Source organism: Bombina bombina, chromosome 8 (assembly GCF_027579735.1).
Source record: "Bombina bombina isolate aBomBom1 chromosome 8, aBomBom1.pri, whole genome shotgun sequence".
NCBI lineage: Eukaryota > Metazoa > Chordata > Amphibia > Anura > Bombinatoridae > Bombina > Bombina bombina.
In genome coordinates this window covers 308,936,084-308,962,573 of record NC_069506.1, presented here as the reverse complement: position 1 = coordinate 308,962,573, position 26,490 = coordinate 308,936,084, and the positions used below count along the sequence as shown (strand labels likewise).

At 39.7% G+C, this 26,490-nt stretch overlaps 1 protein-coding gene across 1 annotated transcript in view; it reads left to right on the top strand.

Annotated features, from left to right (window-relative positions):
• The window catches only part of LOC128639233 (opioid-binding protein/cell adhesion molecule-like), a 621,299-nt gene that overhangs the window by 466,214 nt on the left and 128,595 nt on the right, over window positions 1–26,490 (top strand). The window lies entirely within an intron of this gene.

Sequence of the window (26,490 nt, the reverse complement as noted above, 5' to 3'; positions counted from 1 at the left end):
AATGCTGGAAGGCTGTCATTTCCCCTCATGGGGACCGGTAAGCCATTTTCTTAGTCTCAAACAGAATAAAGGGCTTAATATGGGCTATAAAACTGGTAGACACTTTTATGGGCTAGATCGATTGCTTTATTTGGGCATTTTATACAGCTTTATGTTGAAATTCACACTTTATAAACTTTGGGGAACGTATTTTTATGTCAGGCACTGGTTTAGACACCTTCCCAGTCAGGAAGGGCCTTCTCTGTAGTAGGCAGAGCCTCATTTTCGTGCCATTACTGCGCAGTTACTTTTGAGAGCAGGACATGCAGCTGCATGTGTGTGGGTCTGAAAGTAGTTGAAAAGGTTCCTAGAAGGCTTCATTTGGTATCGTATACCCCCCTGGGTTTGGTAAAGTCGCAGCAAAGGCTGTAGCTGGGACTGTAGAGGGGTTAAAACTGTTACCGGCTCCAGTTTCCTCATTTTAAGGGTTAAAGGTCTGAAATTTGGGGTGCAATGCTTTGAATGCTTTAAGACACTGTGGTGAAAATTTGGTTACATTTGAACAATTCCTTCATAGTTTTTCACATATTCAGTAATAAAGTGTGCCCTGTTTAAAATTTAAAGAGACAGTAACGGTTTTGTTTTAAAACGGTTTTTGTACTTTATTGACAAGTTTAAGCCTGTTTAACATGTCTGTGCCTTCAGATAAACTATGTTCTGTATGTATGGAAGCCAATGTTTCTCCCCCTTCAAAATTGTGTGATAATTGTGCCATAGCGTCCAAACAAAGTAAGGACAGTACTGCCACAGATAATAAAGTTGCCCAAGATGATTCATCAGATGAAGGGAGTAGACATAGTTCTACATCATCTCCTTCTGTGTCTACACCAGTTTTGCCCACGCAGGAGACCCCTAGTACTTCTAGCGCGCCAATGCTTGTTACTATGCAACAATTGACGGCAGTAATGGATAACTCCATAGCAAATATTTTATCCAAAATGCCTGCATTTCAGAGAAAGCGCGATTGCTCTGTTTTAAACACTGTAGAGCAGGAGGGCGCTGATGATAATTGTTCTGTCATACCCTCACACCAATCTCAAGTGGCCATGAGGGAGGTTTTGTCAGATGGGGAAATTTCTGATTCAGGTAGAATTTCTCAACAGGCAGAACCTGATGTTGTGACATTTAAATTTAAATTAGAGCATCTCCGCGCACTGCTTAAGGAGGTGCTATCTACTCTGGATGATTGTGACAACCTGGTCATTCCAGAAAAATTGTGCAAGATGGACAAGTTCCTAGAGGTTCCGGTGCACCCCGACGCTTTTCCTATACCCAAGCGGGTGGCGGACATAGTGAATAAGGAGTGGGAGAAGCCCGGCATACCTTTTGTCCCCCCTCCTATATTTAAGAAATTATTTCCTATGGTTGACCCCAGAAAGGACTTATGGCAGACAGTCCCTAAGGTCGAGGGGGCAGTTTCTACACTAGCCAAGCGCACTACTATTCCTATCGAGGATAATTGCGCTTTCAAAGATCCTATGGATAAAAAATTGGAGGGTTTGCTTAAAAAGATTTTTGTACAGCAAGGTTACCTCCTGCAACCTATTTCGTGCATTATTCCTGTCACTACAGCAGCGTGGTTCTGGTTCGAGGAACTAGAAAAGTTGCTCAGTAGAGAGACTCCGTATGAGGAGGTTATGGACAGAATTCACGCACTTAAGTTAGCTAATTCCTTTATTTTAGATGCCGCTTTGCAGTTAGCAAGATTAGGGGCGAAAAATTCAGGGTTTGCAATTGTGGCGCGCAGAGTCAGCGGATGTATCTTCCAAGACAAAATTGCTCAATATCCCTTTCAAGGGTAAAACCCTTTTTGGGCCAGAATTGAAAGAGATTATCTCAGACATCACTGGGGGTAAGGGCCACGCCCTTCCACAAGATAGGCCTTTCAAGGCCAAGAATAAGTCTAATTTTCGTTCCTTTCGCAATTTCAGGAACGGACCGGCCTCCAACTCTGCAGCCTCTAGACAAGAGGGTAATGCTTCACAAACCAAACCAACTTGGAAACCGATGCAAGGCTGGAACAAGGGTAAGCAGGCCAAGAAGCCTGCTGCTGCTACCAAAACAGCATGAAGGAGTAGCCCCCGATCCGGGACCGGATCTAGTAGGGGGCAGACTCTCTCTCTTTGCTCAGGCTTGGGCAAGAGATGTTCAGGACCCCTGGGCACTAGAAATAGTTTCTCAGGGTTATCTTCTGGAATTCAAGGAACTACCCCCAAGGGGAAGGTTCCACATGTCTCACTTATCTTCAAACCAAATAAAGAGACAGGCATTCTTACATTGTGTAGAAGACCTGTTAAAAATGGGAGTGATACACCCAGTTCCAACCGTGGAACAAGGAATGGGTTTTTACTCAAATCTGTTTGTAGTTCCCAAAAAGAGGGAACTTTCAGACCAATTCTGGATTTAAAGATCCTAAACAATTTTCTCAGAGTGCCATCGTTCAAAATGGAAACTATTCGAACGATTTTACCTACAATCCAGGAGGGTCAATTTATGACTACCGTGGATCTAAAGGATGCGTATCTACATAATTCCTATCCACAAAGATCATCATCAGTTCCTAAGGTTCGCCTTTCTGGACAAACATTACCAGTTTGTGGCTCTCCCATTCGGGCTAGCCACTGCTCCAAGGATTTTCACAAAGGTACTCGGGTCCCTTCTAGCGGTTCTAAGACCAAGGGGCATTGCAGTGGCACCTTACTTGGATGACATTCTGATACAAGCGTCGTCTCTTTCAAAGGCAAAGGCTCACACAGACATCGTTCTGGCCTTTCTCAGATCTCACAGATGGAAAGTGAACATAGAAAAAAGTTCCCTGTCTCCGTCGACAAGAGTTCCTTTCTTGGGGACAATAATAGATTCTTTAGAAATGAAGATTTTCCTGACAGATGTCAGAAAGTCAAAACTTCTAAACGCTTGTCAAGTTCTTCACTCTGTTCCACGACCTTCCATAGCTCAGTGCATGGAAGTAGTAGGGTTGATGGTTGCAGCAATGGACATAGTTCCTTTTGCGCAAATTCATCTAAGACCATTACAACTGTGCATGCTGAAACAGTGGAATGGGGACTATACTGACTTGTCTCCAGTGATTCAAGTAGATCAGAAGACCAGAGACTCACTCCATTGGTGGCTAACCCAGGATCACCTGTCCCAGGGAATGAGCTTCCGCAGACCAGAGTGGGTCATCATCACGACCAACGCCAGTCTAGTGGGCTGGGGCGCGGTCTGGGACTCCCTGAAAACTCAGGGGCTATGGTCTCGGGAAGAGTCTCTTCTCCCGATAAACATTCTGGAACTGAGAGCGATATTCAATACTCTCAGGGCTTGGCCTCAACTAGCAAAGGCCAGATTCATAAGATTCCAATCAGACAACATGACGACTGTTGCTTACATCAACCATCAGGGGGGAACAAGGAGTTCCCTGGCGATGAGAGAAGTGACCAAAATCATAAAATGGGCGGAGGATCACTCCTGCCACCTATCTGCGATCCACATCCCAGGAGTGGAAAACTGGGAGGCGGATTATCTGAGTCGTCAGACATTCCATATGGGAGAGTGGGAACTCCACCCGGAGATATTTGCCCAGTTGACTCAATTATGGGGCATTCCAGACGTGGATCTGATGGCGTCTCGTCAGAACTTCAAGGTTCCTTGCTACGGGTCCAGATCCAGGGATCCCAAGGCGACTCTAGTGGATGCATTAGTAGCGCCTTGGACCTTCAACCTAGCTTATGTGTTTCCACCGTTTCCTCTCATTCCCAGGCTGGTAGCCAGGATCAAGCAGGAGAGGGCCTCGGTGATCTTGATAGCTCCTGCGTGGCCATGCAGGACTTGGTATGCAGACCTGGTGAATATGTCATCGGCTCCACCATGGAAGCTACCTTTGAGACAGGATCTTCTAGTACAAGGTCCATTCGAACATCCAAATCTAGTTTCCCTCCAGCTAACGGCTTGGAAATTGAACGCTTGATTTTATCTAAGCGTGGGTTTTCGGATTCTGTAATAGATACTCTGGTACAAGCCAGAAAACCTGTAACTAGAAAAATTTACCATAAAATATGGAAAAGATATATCTGTTGGTGTGAATCCAAGGGATTCTCATGGAGTAAGATCAAAATTCCTAGGATCCTTTCCTTTCTACAAGAAGGTTTGGATAAGGGATTATCAGCGAGTTCTCTAAAGGGACAGATTTCTGCTTTATCTGTCTTGTTACACAAACGACTGGCCTGATGTTCAAGCTTTTGTTCAGGCTTTGGTCAGGATCAAGCCTGTTTACAGCCCTTTGACTCCTCCCTGGAGTCTGAATTTAGTTCTTTCAGTTCTTCAAGGGGTTCCGTTTGAACCTCTACATTCCATAGATATCAAGATGTTATCTTGGAAAGTTCTGTTTTTGGTTGCTATTTCTTCTGCTAGAAGAGTTTCTGAGTTATCTGCTTTGCAGTGTAATCCGCCCTATCTGGTGTTCCATTCAGATAAGGTTGTTTTGCGTACTAAACCTGGTTTCCTTCCAAAGGTTGTTTCCAACAAGAATATTAACCAGGAAATAGTTGTGCCTTCTTTGTGTCCGAATCCAGTTTCAAAGAAGGAACGTTTGTTACACAATTTAGATGTAGTTCGTGCTTTAAAGTTCTATTTAGAAGCAACAAAGGATTTCAGACAAACGTCTTCTCTGTCGTTTATTCTGTCAAGAGGAGAGGTCAAAAAGCTACTGCTACCTCTCTTTCCTTTTGGCTAAAAAGCATCATCTGATTGGCTTACGAGACTGCCGGACGGCAGCCTCCTGAACGCATCACAGCTCACTCTACTAGGGCTGTGGCTTCCTCATGGGCCTTCAAGAACGAGGCTTCTGTTGATCAGATATGTAAGGCAGCGACTTGGTCTTCCCTGCACACTTTTGCCAAATTCTACAAATTTGATACTTTTGCTTCTTTGGAGGCTATTTTTGGGAGAAAGGTTTTGCAAGCCGTGGTGCCTTCTGTTTAGGTAACCTGATTGGCTCCCTCCCTTCATCCATGTCCTAAAGCTTTGGTATTGGTTCCCACAAGTTATGGATGACGCCGTGGACCGGACACACCAATGTTGGAGAAAACAGAATTTATGCTTACCTGATAAATTACTTTCTCCAACGGTGTGTCCGGTCCACGGCCCACCCTGGTTTTTTAATCAGGTTTGATGAATTTTTTTCTTTAACTACAGTCACCACGGCACCTTATGGTTTTTCCTGTTTTTTCTCCTGTCCGTCGGTCGAATGACTGGGGTGGGCGGAGCCTAGGAGGGACTATATGGACAGCTTTTGCTGTGCTCTTTGCCATTTCCTGTTGGGGAAGAGAATATTCCCACAAGTTATGGATGATGCCGTGGACCGGACACGTTGGAGAAAGTAATTTATCAGGTAAGCATAAATTCTGTTTTTGACATCTTTGTTATTCCAAGACAACTTGTAATTAATCTATTATGTTGCACATGTGCAAGACACCCTGAAATTGCCACAGGAGACATAGGGGCCTATCTATCAAGTTCCGAACGGAGCTTGAAGACTCGCCAGAACACAAGTTATGGAGCAGCGGTCTAAAGACCCTCTAATGAGGCGGACAGGAATCACCGCAATTCAACCCGATCGAGTACGATCGGGTTGATTGACAACCCCCTGCTGGAGTCTGCAGGGGGCGGCGTTGCACCAGCAGCTCTTGTGAGCTGCTGGTGCAATGCTGAATACGGAGAGCGTACTGCTCTCTGCATTCAGCGAGGTCTTGCAGACCTGATCCGCACTGTCGGATCAGATCCGCAAGACCTTTCTTAAATAGGCCTCATAGTGTCAATTTATTAAAGCTCTATTTATTGCTATAGTATAGTCTTTCTGCAGTGTGGGGGGGGGGCACACATTTACATATGAATGGCAATTTACATATGTATTGAGTATGTGATATCCCAAACAGCAAAGGGGATCTTCAGGAAAAGTGATATCAGGACCCCAAGATCTAGAAATGGTGTGTAAAATCACTTTCTGTTAACATTTGCTTGTAAGTCACACTCACGTTGTCAGGATTGTCACTATCAGTACAGGTACCTTCATAATCACACTTTCAAACGGGATTGCGCATTTGTAACCAAAAATAAGAGATCAAAATGAACCTATTGTAATCTGAATCTTGATTGCCGGTAAACAATATAAATGCTTTTTTTTGTATAGGAGTGATGGGCATATTGGGCACACTTGCTCAATGACTATATTAACACGTTTAATACTTATACTACTTCTGATAATAATACTAATAAGTTCTGAAATTGTAAACTGTGAAAACGCTCCAAGAAAATTATGAAAATAATGTTCAAACGATATTTTGCCTTTGTGGTACTTCAGCAAAAAAGTGGCTGCTCCTGGGATGGTAACTAGCTATAGAATAAGTCATTATGCTATTGTACTTCCTTGGTTGAATGTTTATGGAGCTTTACTGGAGAACATGTTGGGCTTCATACCAGTGGCAGTTCTACAAGGGTGCACTGGAGCAAATAAGAACCTCAATCTATGTTTTACTTTGCATCTCTGTTTGGCTTAGGAGAAAAATGAAAATTGCCCCATCCTGCCTTGTCCCTCTATGACTAGCTACAACCCAAGTTGCTTAGCCCTGCCCCAGACCTGCACTTGAAAACTCAAGGAACCTCCTCCACGGTCCCGTACACAATCCTCTGTGACTTAGCATCCAACTTCTCACCTCTGCATGGATCTCTTACAGCCCCTTAAAAAAATAGATTTTTGAATCAATCATTGGTTTAAACCCTTTAAAACCCACAGTAACATCCATGCTTGCATCTCCTTTTCTGACAGACTTGAGTAAATCTAAGCTCATCATACATCAGTAATTCAATTATTCTAAACAATCAGATGTTTCCTGCATACATTTTGTATGTATACTATGCTGATCTAAAGAGTAACACATACACCTAGTTAGACATCACCTTAAAATTCTTATAGTGGGTTAGAAACTATTTTACATAGCTTTCCACAGTAAAATAATACTCTTTAGATTTTCTTTATGACTTGAATTCATTTGAAAATCTATCAATTCTTTTCTGCCACAATGCATCTATTTTATTTTGACAAACAATGACAGATGTGTATTAATTTTACTCAAAACATTATTGAATTTTGAAAGCTGTATTTTTCATATCTGTGCTCTAACCTTACTAGTTTCTGTTTATCTGGGTGAGGAGCTGATAATGTATAGCTAACGACGTACTAATGTTAATTCATCCAAATAAAATTCAATTTGTCATCACCTGCGAGTTACTGTATCTCCTCCATCCCTTTGCTGAATAATGGATTACATGAAAAGAGTAATTATCTGCTTCTAGATTACTATATTTAGGAATTACAGCATCTATTTTTCTTTCTGATTAAAACTACAGATTCATACTGAGCAGCTTTTATTGGAATATAAGAATATAATAATGGAATTCTATGTATGAATGGATGTTGACAAAAAACATGCATATATTTACATATATACACTCAGTGAGCTGCCTACTGCTTTCTCTTTGCATGCCTTAAAATCATAAAAAAATGTCATAGAGCTGCTTTAAATAAATAAATAAAAAATGCTGTTTAAATGTTTCATTTTGATCAGTGTAAAAAGTTTAAAATGCTCTAGAAGCTCTGTATAGATTCACCAAATTGGAAGTAATATTTGATCTCATGGTTCAGCAAAAGAGCAATTTAGTTGTCCTCAGCCAGACAACACAAGTTCCATCATGGGTTAGACTCAAAAGCTTTCAATAGCAAAAATAATGCTTCAAAATCTTTACACCACATTGTTGTTTCTGCCAAGCTACAATCCAATAGTTTTACTGAGTTAAAGGGATACTAAACCCATTTTTTTATTTAATGATTCAGATAGAAAGTTGCTTAAAATTGCATGCTCTAATTTACGCCTATTATCAAATTTTCTTCGTTCTCTTGCTATCTTGATTTAAAACGCAGCAATGTAAAGCTTAGGGGCTGGCCCATGATTGGTTCAGAACCTGGGTTACGCTTGTTACACTTGCATATTGGTGGCTAAATGTAGCCACCAATAAGCTAGCTGTATCCAGGGTGCTGAACCTAAAACGGGCCAGCTCCTAAGCTCAACATTCCTGATTTTTAAATAAAGACAGCATTAGAACGAAGAAAATGTTGATAATAATTCATTATGTGCAGCAAAATACTTAGCCATGCAGTTTATTTATTTTACCTACTTTTGTGATTTTGTTCTTGACTTCAGAGCTTGACACTGCAACATTCTCCAAAGCAATTGTTTTATTAGAGCAGAGCGTGTATATAGCTGTCCTTAAACAACCACAGCAGAGGAAATAAGATAATGAACATCTGAGAACTTCAAAGGGTTTGTCCCTGGACTGCAAAATGATGCAAAGTTTGCTAACAAAAAATGTAATTACTTATTTTAACATCATGTTTTACGACTAGATAGGGTAACAAATCTTACACATTCATATTTCCTTCTAAGGCTTTATTTATTCTCAGGACAACCTTATGCATTCCATAGACATCCTTAGTTACCCTTAATGTGCTTCTCCTCTCTACCTATTCTGGAAGTCATTCCATGAAGTAAACACTTTTGCTACAAAGAAGGGATTTTCGCTATTCTCCTGATCATGGTACTTAACAACTTTGAGATCACAACTACGTGTGGTGTTTTTGTTTGTGACAAATGCTTTCTTAAAGGGACATGAAACACCAATGTTTTCTTTCATGATTCAGATAGAGCAAGCGATTTAAAACAACTTTCAACTATCAAATTTTCTTTGTTCTCTCGGTATCTGGGACGTAAGCTCAGTAGCGTGCACGAGTCTTGAGCACTATATGACAGCCGTTTTGCTAGAATATTATCTGTTTGTAAGATCACTAGAGGGCAGCAGTATTTCCTGCCATGCAGTGTGCCAGGCACTTACCTAGGCGTCTCTTCACCACAGAATATCAGAAAAACAAAGAAAATGAAAAAGTAGAATTAAATTGGAAACTTTTTTTCAAACCCGGGGCCCGATCCGATATGCAGCGTCGCCCGCAAATGCCGGCGACGCTGAATTTTGCGCTGGTTTGGTTTAGATTAGGGGTTAATGTGTTTAATATAGATGGCGGCGGTGTAGGGGGATTAGATTAGGGGTTAATGTGTTTAATATAGCTGGCGGCGGTGTAGGGGGATTAGATTAGGGGTTAATACATTTATTATAGGTGGCGGCGGTGTAGGGGGATTTAGATTAGATGCAAAAGAGCAGTTTACTTTGTGACAAAGCCCCACCCAAAGCCCTTTTAAGGGCTGGTAAAAGAGCAGTTTTCTTTGGGGCATGCCCCGCAAAAAGCCCTTTTAAGGGCTGGCAATAGAGCAGTTTACTTTGGGGTAATGTCACGCAAAAAGCCCTTTTCAGGGCTATTTGTAGGGTTATACTTAGGTTTAGTGGTAGGGATAGTTTAGTATTTTAGGGGTTAAATAGTTTAATATAGCTGGCGGCGGGGTAGGGGGATTGGATTAGGGGTTAATTAATTTAATATAGGTGGAGGCGGGGTAGGGGGATTAGATTAGGGGTTAATTAATTTAATATAGGTGGTGGCGGGGTAGGGGGATTAGATTAGGGGTTAAATAATTTAATATAGGTGGCGGCGGGGTAGGGGGATTAGATTAGGGGTTGAATAATTTAATATAGGTGGCGGCGGTGTAGGGGGATTAAATTAGGGTTTAATAATTTTAAAATAGATGGCGGCATTGTAAGGGGCTCACTTTAGGGGGTAGTTTAATGTAGTTGGCGGCGGGGTAGGAGCTCACATTAGGGGGTTATATATTTAACCCTTTCGTGACTGGGTTAAAGTGCCTACATCGGAACAACTGTTCCGATGTAGACAAATTGAAACTACGCGATCGTATGCACGCGAGATTTCAATTATTGGATCGCAGAAGGCTTCAGGACAGCCGTTAGTTATGACGTTCTATTCCGTCATAACGGCTTTAAAGCCCAGTCTAATTATGACGGAATAGAACGGCATAACGGCTTTAAAAGGTTAATATAGCTGGTGGCGGGGTCCAGGAGCGGCGGTTTAGGGGTTAATAACTTTATTAGGTGGCGTCGGGGTCCGGGAGCGGTGGTTTAGGGGTTAATAACTTTATTAGGTGGCGTCGGGGTCCGGGAGCGGTGGTTTAGGGGTTAATAACTTTATTAGGTGGCGGCGGGGTCCGGGAGCGGCGGTTTAGGGGTTAATACCTTTATTAGGTGGTGGCGGGGTCCGGGAGCGGCGGTTTAGGGGTTAATAACTTTATTAGGTGGCGGCGGGGTCCGGGAGCGTCGGTTTAGGGGTTAATAACTTTATTAGGTGGCGGCGGGGTCCAGGAGCGTCGGTTTAGGGGTTAATAACTTTATTAGGTGACGGCGGGGTCCGGGAGCGGCGGTTAAGTGGTTAATACATTTTTTTTATTGTTAGGATAGTGAGGGGGGATAGCAGATAGAGGGTTAGATGTGTCGGGCTATGTTTGGAAGGCGTTTTAGACAGTACGGGAGATTTAATAATTTAGTAAGGTTTTGTATGCGCCGGCAGTTTCTAAAGTGCCGTAAGTCACTGGCAACTCCAGAAATTTGTACTTATGCAGATTTCTGGACATCGCTGGTTTGTGAGACTTACGGCACTTTAGCCTCTGACGGCGCCGTATATAGGATAGCTCGAGTTGCGAGCTGAAACTACGGGTGGCGGGGGTTCCCTCGCTTGCGCCGCAAACTACGCTGCATATCGGATCGTGTCCCCGGTGAGTGCCTGCTTTTGTTGGAGGTCTATGAAATGTGTTGCTGAGCAACCCGGTCATAAGGAAAGTATTGTGAGTGCTAAACTGCTGTGTATTGATTATATATATATATATATATATATATATATATATATATATATATATATATATATATATATATATATATATATATATATATGTATATGTATAGATATATGCAGGTATATATGGGAATATCTATTTAAAACATGCTTAGAACGTATTCCCCTATGTGCATCTCTTGGTATTCTTTATATTCTATGTTGAAAGCTAAACCTAGGTAGGCTCATATGCTAATTTCTAAGCCCTTGAATGACGCCTATTATCTCAATGCATTTGGACATTTTTTTCACATCCAGACAGCGCTAGTTTATGTGTGCCATATTAGATAACATTGTGCTCACTCCCATGGAGTTATTTATGAGTCAGCACTGATTGCCTAAAATGCAAGTATGTCAAGAGAATTGAAATAAGGAGCCAGTCTGCAGAGGCTTAGATACGAAGTAATCACAGAAGTAAAAAGTATAGTGCTAACGACGGCTCAGAGCCGTCTCTAGCAATCAACCACCTTTTGAGCAATCTGTGGGCTCCCACTGACACCCCGGCAATCGGGCCTGTATAGTGATAGGCATTGCCAGGGGTTCACGTTACGTGCGATGACGTCACTGCGCAACTTTATTTAGAATTAACAATACAAAGTATAGGGAAAAGGGGCATGCTGCTTAGAACCCTGTATCAAGACCCACCGTTAGAAAGGTAATCGCCTAACCTTTCCAACGGTATAAGTCTTGGGGATCTGAAGGGGAAAAAAAGTACATTTTTTTTTTTTTAGTGAAAATCAGAAAAATATTAAAATCCTGCTTAGCACTCAAAGGGTTAAAGGGATAGTCTAGTCAACATTAAACTTTCATGATTCAGATAGAGCATGCAAATTAAGCAACTTTCTAATTTACACCTATTTTCACATTTTCTTTGTTCTCTTGATATCTTTATTTGACAAAGCAAGAATGTAAGCTTAGGAGACGGCCCATTTTTGGTTCAGCACCTGGGTAGCGCTTGTTGATTAGTGTCTAAATGTAGCCATCAATCACCAAGCGCTACCCAGAGTGCTGAACCAAAAATGGGCTGGCTCCTAAGCTTACATTCTTGCTTTTTCAAATAAAGATACCAAGAAAATGAAGAAAAATATAATAGATGTAAATTAGAAAGTTGCTTAAAATTGCTGCTCTATCTGAATTAGGAAAGTTTAATGTTGACTAGACTGTCCCTTTAATATAAGAGAACACAGCACTAATTGGCTAAAATGCAAGTCAATAGATAATTAATAAATAGTCATGTGATCAGGGGGCTGTCAGAAGACACTTGGATACAAGGTAAACACAGAGGTAAAAAAGTATATTAATATAACAGTGTTGGTTATGCAAATCTGGGTAATGGGGTCATAAAGGGATTATCTATCTTTTTAAACAAGAAACATTTTGGAGTAGACTGTCCCTTTAATGATTGTCATGAAACCCATGATCTCAAGAAACTGTTACAATATACATTAGTGGCATAAAAACTTATACTGCATTTTTTATCAACTTTTATCTAATCTGAATTATAATTATTCCCGCATCATATTCTTCGCTTCGTACAGTGCCATTGAGTCAGACTTGCTGTAATACATGAGTGCAGATGTGACTTCTTGCTTAGCTGCAGAGAAGAAAAAACTAATAACCATAAATCATCATACAAAAGCAACTTGCATGTTAATGATTCCTCTAAACTTCTTATTTCTGCTGCATTCTTTATGAGCAAATAACGTGTTGTGTATTCTGTTACATTTCATATTGATTGTTTCACAGTTAGGCTTTTAGTTCTAAATTTTTATCCATGACAAACTTTTTCTACATTATGAATCAAGCAGATGAAAAAATGCATCATAATGGTTGTATTTCTCAAAATATTTAGGGGCCCATTTATCAAGTTCCGGATGGAGCTTGAGGGCCCATGTTTCTGGTGAGCCTGCAGACTCGCCAGAAACAGCAGTTATGAAGCAGCGGTCTAAAGACCACTGCTCCATAACCTGTCCGCCTGCTCTAAGTAGGCGGACTCACATTGACAAAAATCAACCCGATCGAGTACGATCGGGTTGATTGGCACGTCCCTGCTGGCGGCCGATTGGCCGCGAATCTGAAGGGGGCAGCGTTGCACCAGCAGCTCACAAGAGTATTACTCTCCGCATCCAGCGAGGTCTAGTGGACCTGATCCGCACTGTCGGATCAGGTCCACCAGACCTTTGATAAATATCCCCCTTAGTAGTAGATGACAAGAAAGCACAAAAGGGGATCATCTGAGCACAACTGGAATATATACATCTACCAATCATAAAAGAGCAATAACAAATGCTATAATTTACTAGACCATATATCATTATTACAGTATTATATTAAATACTATAGCAACTCCTGTTCAGCGATGCATTACTGGGAGCTAGCTGATCACATCTCATGAGCCAATGACAAGAGACAGATGTGTGTACCCACAAATCAGCAGCTAGCGCCCACTAGTGCTTTGCTGCTTCTGAGACTACCTAGGTATGCTTTTCAGCTAAGAAAACCAAGAGAACCAAGTCAATTTGATAACAGAAGTCACTTGAAAGGTATCATATAATTGTGTGTTCTCTCTGATTCATTAAAGTATCATTTTGATTGTCATCTCCCTTTAAAGTATTTTATTATTGCTCCTTAATTTCTATAAAGCTGAGACGATGTATCTAAAAATATTTGAATTACTCATATATAATTGTATAACAGTCAAAAATCATTTCTTACTTTTGCATACAAGAAAGTGTACGGTTGGCCGTTTATTTAAAAAGGTTAAATTGAAACACAATTTTTTTCGTTTCATGGTTCGGGTAGAGCATGCAATTTTAAGCAACTTTCTAATTTACCCCTATTATCAATTATTACTTCATTCTCTTGCTATCTTTATTTGAAAAAAAGCAGGAATGTAAGCTTAGGAGCCAGTCCATTTTTGGTTGAGCACCTGGGTAGTGCTTGGCCAGCTCCTAAGCTTATATCCTTGCATTTTTTCAAATAAAGATACCAAGAGAACGAAGAAAAATCTTAATAAGAGTAAATTAGAAAGTTGCTTTAAATTGCATGCTCTATATTAATCATGAAAGAAAATATTTGGTTTTCATATCCCTTTAAGAAGTTAATGTATAAATTACATTACTTGGTTTACAAAAAAATGGGATATAGAACCTAAGAAAAAACTTCTTCTTTCACATGAATATATAATTTAACCCTTATGCTACTAACCCATTTTCACATCGCAGTGTTAAGCCAGTTTTGTGCCTTTTTTGCTACTTACATTAAAAAATTGTAAGTTAATTTTCATTTAGTGACCCACACAAACTATTTATATATATATATAACAAAAATGTCCAGAAGTGCACTCTCACTTAAAGGGTTTGACAGCCAGGCTGCATGTAAATACAATCTATTCCAAACAACAGGCTTGCACTCACTGGTCTTTCATCAAAGTGCCTTTTTTAATGTGACGTTTCGGGTGCAAAACTCCCCTTCCTCAGACAAGGTGACAATGTGTAACAAACACATTTATTTGCAACCTCACAGGTGTTGATACAAAACCACTCCCCCTAATGTGGAAATAAAACACCAATTGGTAGTTATGGAAACATAAGTGTTAGTAAATAATCTATCAATGTGCATGTCAAAAAAACATTCAGTGACATAAATGTACAAAAATACATGTAACAACATTTAAAGTGATGGGACGTTTAGAAATGTATATTGGTTGGTATTCTGCTGTTATGGTAACCACATAGGGGGCACATACTCAACAACTCATGGTTGTACGTTAGTACAATATAGTAATCCGTAGGCAAGTGCTTCAATCCACCTTATATCAGTAGCTAGCCTGCAATATTACCTTTTATATAGTTATACATACTTGCTTGGTAGCTGCAACACTCGGGTAGTGTCCGGTTAGACGCTGCCTGCGTGCAGCTGACATCATCATGTGACGCCGCCTCAATATGGTTACCCTTTGCATTGTGTTCATAGAGTGGATCAGCTGTCAGGGCTGCTAAAGACATGATCGATGTGGATAATACGATTGTAAATCCTCCTCTACCTCTTAAGGTCACTTATGGACCTGCACAGATATCAATACTGTCAAAAAATGGAGGATTTAACCTATACTGACATGTTTTATAGACAAGGGTCAGGTTACAACTATATAGCACTTAACTTAAAGGGACACTCAAGTCATAATAAACTTTTATGATTCAGAGAGATCAGCAGTTTTAAGACACTTTCCAATTTACTTCCATTATCAAATTTCTAGGGAACATGCTCCTACTGAGCATGTACACAAGCTCACAGGGTATACTTATACTAGTCTGTGATTGGCTGGTGCCTGTCACATGATACAGGGTGCTGGAATATGGGAGAAAAAAAAATTGCCAGAAAAAACATTCTACTGCTTATTTAAAATTTAGAGTAGGTGTTATTGCATTGTCATTGCATTATGCACTTGTTATGTAATTCCACTGCATTTAGTGGTCATTCAAATTGTGTTGGTCTATAAATATAAAATAACTAAGCTGCTGCAGCAATAACTGAAGTAGTGATCACTAATATTAATAAATAGGTACCTGTATCATTTCATTATGGCCAAATTGCTAAGATAGTGTTAGATAAAAAAATGCAACTACTACATTATTGGCCATTCTAGAGCCTTTAAACGATGTGATCTTTTGTACCTAGTATTCCAGTTTATATCAAAACATTACTGTATTATTAACCTTAAATTTGAATAAAATATTTTGAAAAATGTAGAAATATGACAACTATAAAGTACATAGCTTAAATTGTACCGGCCTATAAATATACAACGCATAAGCTGGCTGTAGAAAGAATTGAGGTATTGATCACTAATTTAAAGGGACATGAAACCCAAAAAAATTATTTCATGATTCAGATAGAGAATACAATTTGAAACAAATTTCTAATTTACTTCTATTATCTAATTTGTTTCATTCTCTTGGAATGCTTTGTTGAAGGAGCAGCAATGCACTACTGGTTTCTAACTGAACACGTGGTTGAGCCAATCACAATCGATATATATATATATATGCAGCCACCAATCAGCAGCTAGAACCTAGGTTATCTGCTGCTCCTGAACTTGCCTAGATAAACCTTTCAGCAAAGGATAACAAGAGTAGGAAGCAAATTAAATAATAGAAGTAAATTGGAAAGTTGTTTAAAATTGTATTCTCTATCTGAATCATGAAAGAAACATTTGGGTTTCCTGTCCCTTTAAGTAAATAAATACTTGTGTAGTTGCATTATGGCCTAGTGAGAGGCTTAATTGCTCAGACATTGTTAAATGAAAAAATGCAAATACTTTATTGTCCATACAATATACTCATTTGTACTTGCTAGTTTTAAATCAAAACATTACTATATTCTTAACCTTTAAATTAATTAATTAAAATTAACACTTTATTAAACATATATGCAAGGACAGACAATTTACTTAAATTGGATCAGATTAAAGAAATAGGTAATGATCATCTATTTCTATACTTCATCATATATGATGATCCAACAATAAAATAAAACCAAAAGTTAAAAATGAGGGCTATGTGGTCTAGTTAGTGCTTTCACAGTATAATGTAAAGTGATGTAAGGAGGAAAAGGTGTGTAGTGTGGATGGAGGAGTGTTCAAACTTAACACACAAACTATGCGCTCAAAGGTGTCCTCCTGCCTGCGTACTGCTGAGATTTAACCCAGTCAGCCTATTTCTAGCTGGTATCCCTATAGACTGCAACACACCATTCATTCAAATGTCCATTCAGTTACACAAGTAATCTATGTATAACGTAAAACAGTATCAATGTATCCTTAAAATCACTCACTGTGGCTTGTATAGGCTGGTTAGGTACAAGCTATCATACTATATAATATAAATGGTTAAAATATAGCACTAATACTCATTGTATCAAATTCGCTAGATGTATATTTAACCGCCTCAGTTTAACAGACCTGTGTTACTTATAGGTCTAAATCTGATAACTTTATCAATTAGATTCGGTGTGCATATCGTCACTATCGAACCTTTCTCTAAATTGTTAGCACTGTTAACTAGTTAGGTATAATTATTAGACTTTGCGCATTATAGCGCTACATCAAAAGCACACAGTCACTCCGAAAACGTTTAGGATGTATGTTGTTCAATCCACCCTAAGAACAAATTGGCATATGTCTGGGCACAGCATGTGCCCATCGCTGTGCCCTTTTTCTGTAAATATACTTTATTGTCAAAAAGAAAGTAATTGTGTTGTAACACAAAATCAAGGAGGGCAATTACAAAATCATCAGCTGCATTACCTCTAGGGTTAGTCATTTTAAGGAAATACTGTATAGCCTGTTTGCCTAGAGCTGATGATTTTGTAATTGACCTCCTTGATTTTGTGTTACAACACAATTACTTTCTTTTTGACAATAAAGTATATTTACAGAAAAAGGGCACAGCGATGGGCACATGCTGTGCCCAGACATATGCCAATTTGTTCTTAGGGTGGATTGAACATACATACATCCTAAACGTTTTCGGAGTGACTGTGTGCTTTTGATGTAGCGCTATAATGCGCAAAGTCTAATAATTATACCTAACTAGTTAACAGTGCTAACAATTTAGAGAAAGGTTCGATAGTGACGATATGCACACCGAATCTAATTGATAAAGTTATCAGATTTAGACCTATAAGTAACACAGGTCTGTTAAACTGAGGCGGTTAAATATACATCTAGCGAATTTGATACAATGAGTATTAGTGCTATATTTTAACCATTTATATTATATAGTATGATAGCTTGTACCTAACCAGCCTATACAAGCCACAGTGAGTGATTTTAAGGATACATTGATACTGTTTTACGTTATACATAGATTACTTGTGTAACTGAATGGACATTTGAATGAATGGTGTGTTGCAGTCTATAGGGATACCAGCTAGAAATCGGCTGACTGTATTAAATCCCAGCAGTACGCAGGCAGGAGGACGCCTTTGAGCGCATAGTTTGTGTGTTAAGTTTGAACACTCCTCCATCCACACTACACACCTTTTCCTCCTTACATCACTTTACATTATACTGTGAAAGCACTAACTAGACCACATAGCCCTCATTTTTAACTTTTGGTTTTATTTTATTGTTGGATCATCACATATGATGAAGTATAGAAATAGATGGTCATTACCTATTTCTTTAATGTGATCCAATTTAAGTAAATTGTCTGTCCTTGCATATATGTTTAATAAAGTGTTAATTTTAATTAATTAATTTAAATATTACTAGTGTGTAATTCAGCACTTGGCTTCAATGCCACAAATCCTTTGAATTTTCCCTAACCTTGTATTATATTCTTAACCTGACATTTAAATGCTACTCATTGGTTTAGAAACATTACAATATATGAAGCAAAATCCCCTAGCAACAATACAAGGCCACTCATGGACTAGTACACTTCACAATACTAACATGCTGGGGAATTCTATTACAAGGTGCCATTATACTATACTTTTCAGAGGAAGTTATATATATCAGCCAACATGATAACTCTAAATTTTCTTATAGATACTATCTTATCATATAAAAATTGTCATCTCCAAATATGTATATAACCAAAGGAAATAACAAAATAAGATCCTCTGTTCTCTGTTTTATCACAAGAGATAAAGTTGCTTGTAGACCCTTGAAAGATACAATTTAGGGGGAGGTCATGGAAACTATAGAGTATGTAACTGAAATAGCTTGGCTCTCTATTCTCTGATATAGGGGCATGGTTATCATAGTGCGAACGGACATGATACAATGTAGTGTATAATGTCCGCTGCACATCAATAAATGCCGACAGCATATGCTGTCGACATTTATTATTGCACCAGCAGTTCTTGTGAACTGCTGGTGCAATGCCACCCCCTGTAGATTCGCAGCCAATCCGGGGGTGTCAATCAACCCGATCGTATTTGATCGGGTTGATTGCTGTCCGCAGCCTCAGAGCAGGCAGACAAGTTATAGAGCAGCGGTCTTTAGACCACTGCTTCATAACTTCTGTTTCCGGCGAGCCTGGAGGCCGATTTAACAAATGTCTGTCGGACCTGATCTGACAGTGTGGATCAGGTTCGACAGACATCGCTGAATGCGGAGAGCAATACGCTCTCCGTATTCAGCATTGCACCAGCAGCTCACAAGAGCTGCTGGTGTAACGCCATCCCCTGCAGACTCGCGGCCAATGGACCGCCAGCAGGGGGGTGTCACTCAATCGGGTTGAATTGTGGCGATTCCTGTCCACCTCATTAGAGCAGGTGGACAGGGTTATGGAGCAGCGGTCTTTAGTCTGAAGACTCGCCAGAAACACGGGCCCACAAGCTCCGTTCTGAGCTTGATAAATGGGTCCCATAGTCTTAAAAGAGGGTTTTTACTTTTTATGTCTCTTGTTGCTAATGGGATCCACTCCTGAGACTAACAACAACTATAGATACAAGGTTGTGCAAAAGGGTTACAATAACAGTTCTATAGACAGAACCATATGGTGTACAAAGCAAGTGGAATCGAACATTCCAAAAAAAGTTAACTCTTTACATGTTCAAAAAATCACTGCTTATTGTATGCCATACATAGAGAGCTGCGTCTCTCACATTGTAATTTGATATTATTTCAATAAAGTCGGTTTAAAAAAAAAAAAAACTAAAGCTCTTCCCATACATAATATATGAATCAGCTCGATGCTGGCCAACAGAATTCCCCTCCGCAAAAATGGGCAATATATCTCACACTATTATATATATCCAGACTGGGGTAAAAAGAATGAACACATATATTATATCAACAAAAATAGTAATGAAAAGCTATTATTGAAGACATAGGACAGCTTGAGTCAACAATATTCCCACAATATCATGGGAGGATTCATTCATCCAAACTAGCCATCTATGCCTGTCAGATGTAGTGTTAAGTGGGACCTTTCCATTCTGCAGGTATATGATCAGTGGAGAACCATCAGTGATCAGAACTCCCTCCTCTGCTTGTCTAGAAGCTCCCAGCAGGGAAGACTCATCCAAGAGATGCAATAAATTCATACCCCTCTCAAATGGGCTGTCCGCATCCCCCGGATGCAGACAGGTAGGTCATTCATGGAAGCTCGGGGTGGTGTAATCCTCCTCCATAGTTAATTGATCAGTGTATAACTGCAGGTCCCTCAAATGTTCTAATTGAGCTGTAATATCTGGTGCTTTACAATGAGATCCCCCTACACATCTATGGGCTTCATAAGAGACAAAAGAGGATCAAATCTGCTTAGCATTTTACTCTCAAAGTCTTTCAAGAGGTCTTGTATAATTATATAAACTTCCTCTACTCATACAGCCATATCAATTGGACTATGAAAATTGGTCAGCAAAATCAAGATAGCATTTCTGAAGCAACTGCCTAAACTGGGGTGTCAAGACACCAATGTTAGGCCACTATATATGATTATATATATATATAGGTATATATCACTGGTTGCCTCCCCAACATTCCAGATTTTCATGATTACCTTGGATGAGTTGCAGGTAAAATAACCATGTTTACTAATCATCTGATTATTACACTTGTGCTCCAGTTCAGATATCCTCAAAATCTAACCTGTTAGGGAAGCCTGAAGACAGTTTTGAAAACTAGCGGTATAGATATATATATAGATATTTATATAGGAATATCTATCTAAAAATACATAGAACATATTCCCCTATATGAAGAACATTGACATGTAATATATTTACATCAAATATATCGTTTAAACCTTTATTAAATATGAATATTGCATAAATATGTTTTTCACGTTTTCAGTTACTTGACTGCAAAGGACTCCAATGCACTTATATATATTTCTATATGTGTTTTCATATGTATGTATGTGTTTATATTTGTATATACACTCACCGGACACTTTATTAGGTACAAATAAAAAGAGAGAAGCGCTCAACCTGGGAATGAACAATAGCATAATAGCTTGTTCTATGGCTAGTTACCACCCAAGAAGCAGCCTCTTTTTGCTCAACATGTGCCTTTCACAGAGAAGAACTTTCTTGAAGCATATCAGTCTGATCCTGACTTCACAGTACAGTCCAGTCCCAAAATACCAGGCAATCCCTCTCTGAACGAGAGAAACAGCAAAACCCCCGACGTACGTTTTGGCCTATTGTGGGCCTCATCAGTGAGGTGCAGCCATATCCCTCTAGGCACACTGAGCAACGGGTCCACGTCTGGATTCCCGCATCACACTTAGGGAGACTTCCCTAAGTGTCATAATTTGCATAAATAAAAAGAGAGAAGCGCTCAACCTGGGAACGAACAATAGCATAATAGCTTGTTCTATGGCTATTAAACCACCCAAGAAGCAGCCTCATTTTGCTCAACATGTGACTTTAACAGAGAAGAACTTTCCTGAAGCATATCAGTCTGATCCTGACTTCACAGTACAGTCAAGCCCCGAAATACCAGGCAATCCCTCTCTGAACGAGAGAAGCAGCAAAACCCCAGACGTACGTTTCGGCCTTTTGTGGGCCTTGTCAGTGGGGTGCAGCCATATCCCTCTAGGCACACAAAAGCAATGGGTCCACATCTTGATTACCGCATCAAGCTTAGGGAGACTTTCCTAAGTGTCATAATTGGGCGATGGGGGAAACCAGACGTGGACTCCTTGCCCAGTGTGCTTAGAGGAATATGGCTGCACCTCACTGACGAAGCCCACAGAAGGCCGAAACGATCGTCTGGGGTTGCCTTTTCCTTGTTCAGAGGATAATTGCCTGGTATTTCGGGGGTTGGACTGACCATGTCGGCGGGATCAGACTGATATACTACAGGAAAGTTTTTCTCTGTGAAAAGCACAATTGGGCAGAAAGAAGCTACTTCCAGGTAGTAACCAGGCCATAGAACAAGTTATTGATGCTGCTGATGTTCGTTCCTGGCAGACTGCTTCTCTTTCTGTTTTGCACTTTATTAGGTACACCTGTTCAATTGCTTTGTAACACAAATTGCTAATCAGCCAATCACATGGCAGCAACTCAATGCATTTAGGCATCTAGACATGGTGAAGATGACTTGCTAAAGTTCAAACTGAGCATCAGAATGTGGAAGAAAGGGGATTTAAGTGACTTTGAACATGACATGGTTGTTGGTGCCAAAACTGCTGATCTACTGGGATTTTCATTCACAACAATCTCTAGGGTTTACAGAGAATGGTCTCGAATAAGAGAAAATATCCAGTGAGCGGCAGTTGTGTGGATGACAATGACTTGTTGATGTCCTAGGTCAGAGGAGAATGGGCAGACTGGTTTGAGATGATAGAAAGGCAACAGTAACTCAAATAACCACTCTTTACAACCAAGTTATGCAGAATACCATCTCTGAATGCACAACACGTTGAACCTTAAAACAGATAGGCTACAGCAACAGAAGACCACACTGGGTGCCACTCCTGTCAGCTAAGAACAGGAAACTGAGGCTACAATTTGCACAGGCTCAACAAAATTGGACAATAGAAGATTGGAAAAACGTTGCCTGGTCTGATGAGTCTCAATTTCAGCGGCGACATTTAGATATTAGTATCAGAATTTGGTGTAAACAACGTGAAAGGAATCCATCCTGTCTTGTATCAACGGTTCAGGCTGGTGGTGGTGGTGTAAGGGTGTGGGGGATAATTTCTTGGCATACTTTGGGCCCCTTAGTACCAATTGGGCATCGTTTAAATGCAACAGCCTACGTGAGTATTGTTGCTGACCTTGTCTATCCCTTTATGACTACAGGGTACCCATCTTCTGATGGCTACTTCCAGCAGGATAATGCACCATGTCACAAAGTTGAAATCACCTTAAACTGGTTTCTTGAACATGACAATGAGTTCACTGTACTCCAATGGCCTCCATAGTCACCAGATCTCAATCCAATAGAGCACCTTTGGGATATGGTGGAACGGGAGATTGGCATCATGGATGTGCAGCCAACAAATCTGCAGCAACTGTGGGATGCTATCATGTCAATATGGACAAAAATGTCTGAGGAATGTTTCAAACACCTTGTTGAATCTATGCCACAAAGAATTAATGCAGTTCTGAAGGCAAAAGGAGTCCAACCCAGTGCTAGCAAGGTGTACCCAATAAAGTGGCCGGTGAGTGTATGCCCATAAATACATATATACATATATAAATACATATGTACACACACATATTTACTGTATATATGTATATGTATGTATTATAAATATATATATATATATATATTTATATATTTTTTTTAGACACTTATATGTATGAATCTCTATGTTAAAGCCCTTAGCAGTCTTCTTTTTTTTCTAACACTTGAGACCTCATATATCATCATTTTATTAGACGGTGTTATTATGAGTGTAACTGTACTTTTAAATGTATTTTTGATATATTGTGTGCAACTTTTTGTCTCACAATACAGTTAACGAGAGCTCTGAAGTCGCACTAACCAGATGTGCACTCAAGCAAATGCGTTTACCTTCAACTTATAATATGCGGACTACTTCCGGTGCTTGTAAAGAACCACATTAAAACCCTTATTGCTCCCGTGCAACTGTTAGCGCATCACTCATAATCTAGTCCTATATTATCAAAATGTAGCAAAATCACTCTCTCCCTATTAAATTACTCCTGTATGGCTAAAAATAAGGAATTTCATTGCACAGGTTAGCGGTTTTGACAAATAGTAAATAAGAAGCTTCCCCATAGTCCCGGAGAGGGCTGAAAGCTATAAACAATTAATACATTATAGCGCGGCATGTTTTGATACATGTCATCTCTTTCACTGCAGGAAGACAATGCATGCTGGTTCCTGTGTACCTTATTTCCAAAGGAATTCCCGCAGACTCTCTGTTTCCTTTCTCAATAGTCACAGTGCATTCATTTTTCTCTTAATGTATTATACATAGGAAGCCATTTATCAGAAGCCAATGGGTTATGCAACAAAAAGAATGATAGTTTTCTTGAGTTTTATGTTTTGTGTGTGATTGCAATGAGAAGAGTGAAATATGAGCAATGCTAGTTCATCCCATGTGTTGCATATAATGATGTTCTTTCAACAGCAAGATGAATATTTGTCAGGAGTTGTGGTTCCCTCCTCTTACAACATTAGAATATATATATTCAGAGTGCCACTGGTCTTTTAAACAGTGACTTTTAATCTGTGTTAATCACTTCTTTCCTGTATATACAGTATACATATATATATATATATATATATATATATATATATATATATATATATATATATATATATATATATATATATATATATATATATATATAATCCAAAGTAGAGCACACTCACACCTTCAAATTCAGCTGCCAAGGTGACAACAGGCTATGGATTACAAGTAAAAAATGTGGCACTCGCTGATCCATGTATTTATTAGTGTAACGTTTTGGGGATACACTCTCCCCCTCCCCTTCCTCAGACAGACATATAGATATATACATTAATCAGTCAAACTCTATATAAAATTTTGCATTTTTCTATAATCTTTCTTACTAGAACAGATTAACACCATCATTTTCTTCAGTTGTTTTTAATTGTCAAAGCCATTGTTTGGCTTCAGTAGGAAAGATAAGATAACACAATGGAAATTAGGGACAGATATTGGTCACACTTGGGACACTCAAGTCAAAATGAAACTTTCATTATTCAGATAGAGCAAGCAATTTCAAACAACTTTCCAATTTACTTCCATTAACAAAATGTGCACAGTCTTTTTATATTTACAGTTTTTGAGTCACCAGCTCCTATTGAGCATGTGCAAGAATTCACAGAATAAGTGTGTATGCATTTGTGATTGGCCGATGGCTGTCACATGGTACGTGTATGGATTTGTGATTAGCTGATGGCTGTCACATGGTACAGGGGGAGTGGAAACAGATATATATTTTAAAATTGTCAGAAAAAAAATCTACTACTCATTTGAAGTTCAGACATAGGGTCCCATTTATCAAGCTCCGGATGGAACTTGAGGGCCCGTGTTTCTGACGAGCCTGCAGGCTCGCTAGAAACTGCAGTTATCCATAACCCTGTCCGCCTGCTCAGATTCAACCCAATCGAGTATGATCGGGTTGATTGAGACTTTCCTGCTGGTGGCTGATTGGCCGCAAATCTGCAGGGGGCGGCGTTGCACCAGCAGCTCACAAGAGCTGCTGGTGCAATGCTGAATACAGTGGGGCCCATTTATCAAAGGGCTTGCGGACCTGATCCGACACTGCGGATCAGGTCCGCAAGACCTCGCTAAATGCGGAGAGCAATACGCTCTCCGCATTTAACATTGCACCAGCAGCTCACAAGAGCTGCTGGTGCAACGCCGCCCCCTGCTGACTCGCGGCCAATCCAGGGAGCTGTCAATCAACCCGATCGTATTCGATCGGGTTGATTTCCGGCGATTCCTGTCCGCCTGCTCAGAGCAGACGGACAGGGTTATGAAGCAGCGGTCTTTAGACCGCTGCTTCATAAATTGTGTTTCTGTCGAGTCTTCAGACTCGCCAGAAACACGGCCCTTCAAGCTCTGTACGGAGCTTGATAAATGGGCCTGAGTGAGCGTATTGCTCTCCACATTCAGCGAGGTCTGGTAGAACTGATCCGCACTGTCGCATCAGGTCCACCAGACCTTTGATAAATATCCCCCTAAGAGTAATTGCATTGTCTTGTTATCTTGCATGTGCTGATTATGCAAATCTACTGTGTAATGTACTCTGTCAGTTTCCAGGACTGGAAAATTCACAATTTTAATACTTTAATTAGAGGAAAATAGGGCAAAATAATTCATGAAAATATACTGCAAATCATTTTTACTATGCATAATTAAGCATTTCCTCATATTACAACCGCAAAGTGTTTTCTGTACTGTAGACTGTAAGCTCTTTGCAGCAGGGTCCTCCTCTTCCTGCGCTGGTTTTGTTTAGTCTGCTATATATTTGCATCTTACCAGAAATCTCTGTCCTACCATTGTACCTAGCGATACAGAATTTTGTGGTGCTCTAAAAAAAAAATAATATGTAAATTACACTTTTTTTTCTTCTATTTTTAAAACTAAGCATAATTAAACTTTTTTCTTTTTTTTTTTAGTGTCTTCATAAATCAGTTTTTATCTTGTTTTCCATTGCGAAGTGAACATGATTTCTCTCCTAAAAGATTAAAAAGAACTGTGTACAAGTCATCATATGTAGTCAGTGCACATATGAACTATTAATTACATCAGTCTTTGATCACAAAGAAATCTTGAAAGGAAATGTAAAAATGTTCCCAAAATACAAGATCCTGCATGTTACTTTGTGGAAGAATCAGGCAGCTTTGTCACTGTGTTCTGTGTGACTTCCAAACAGTTTCTAGACAAGCAGGCTGTGTCACATCTTTCTCCAAAAGCATATTTTTGTGTAACTTTTCTATTTATTGCACAGTCCAGCATATATATATTATTTTTTTGCCATAAATGTTTCCTAGTTGGAATTTTAAGTCAGACAGGAACAGATTTAGGGTCTGGGTGGTCTTGGGCAAGTGCCATAGGGTTACAGGGGTAGCAAAC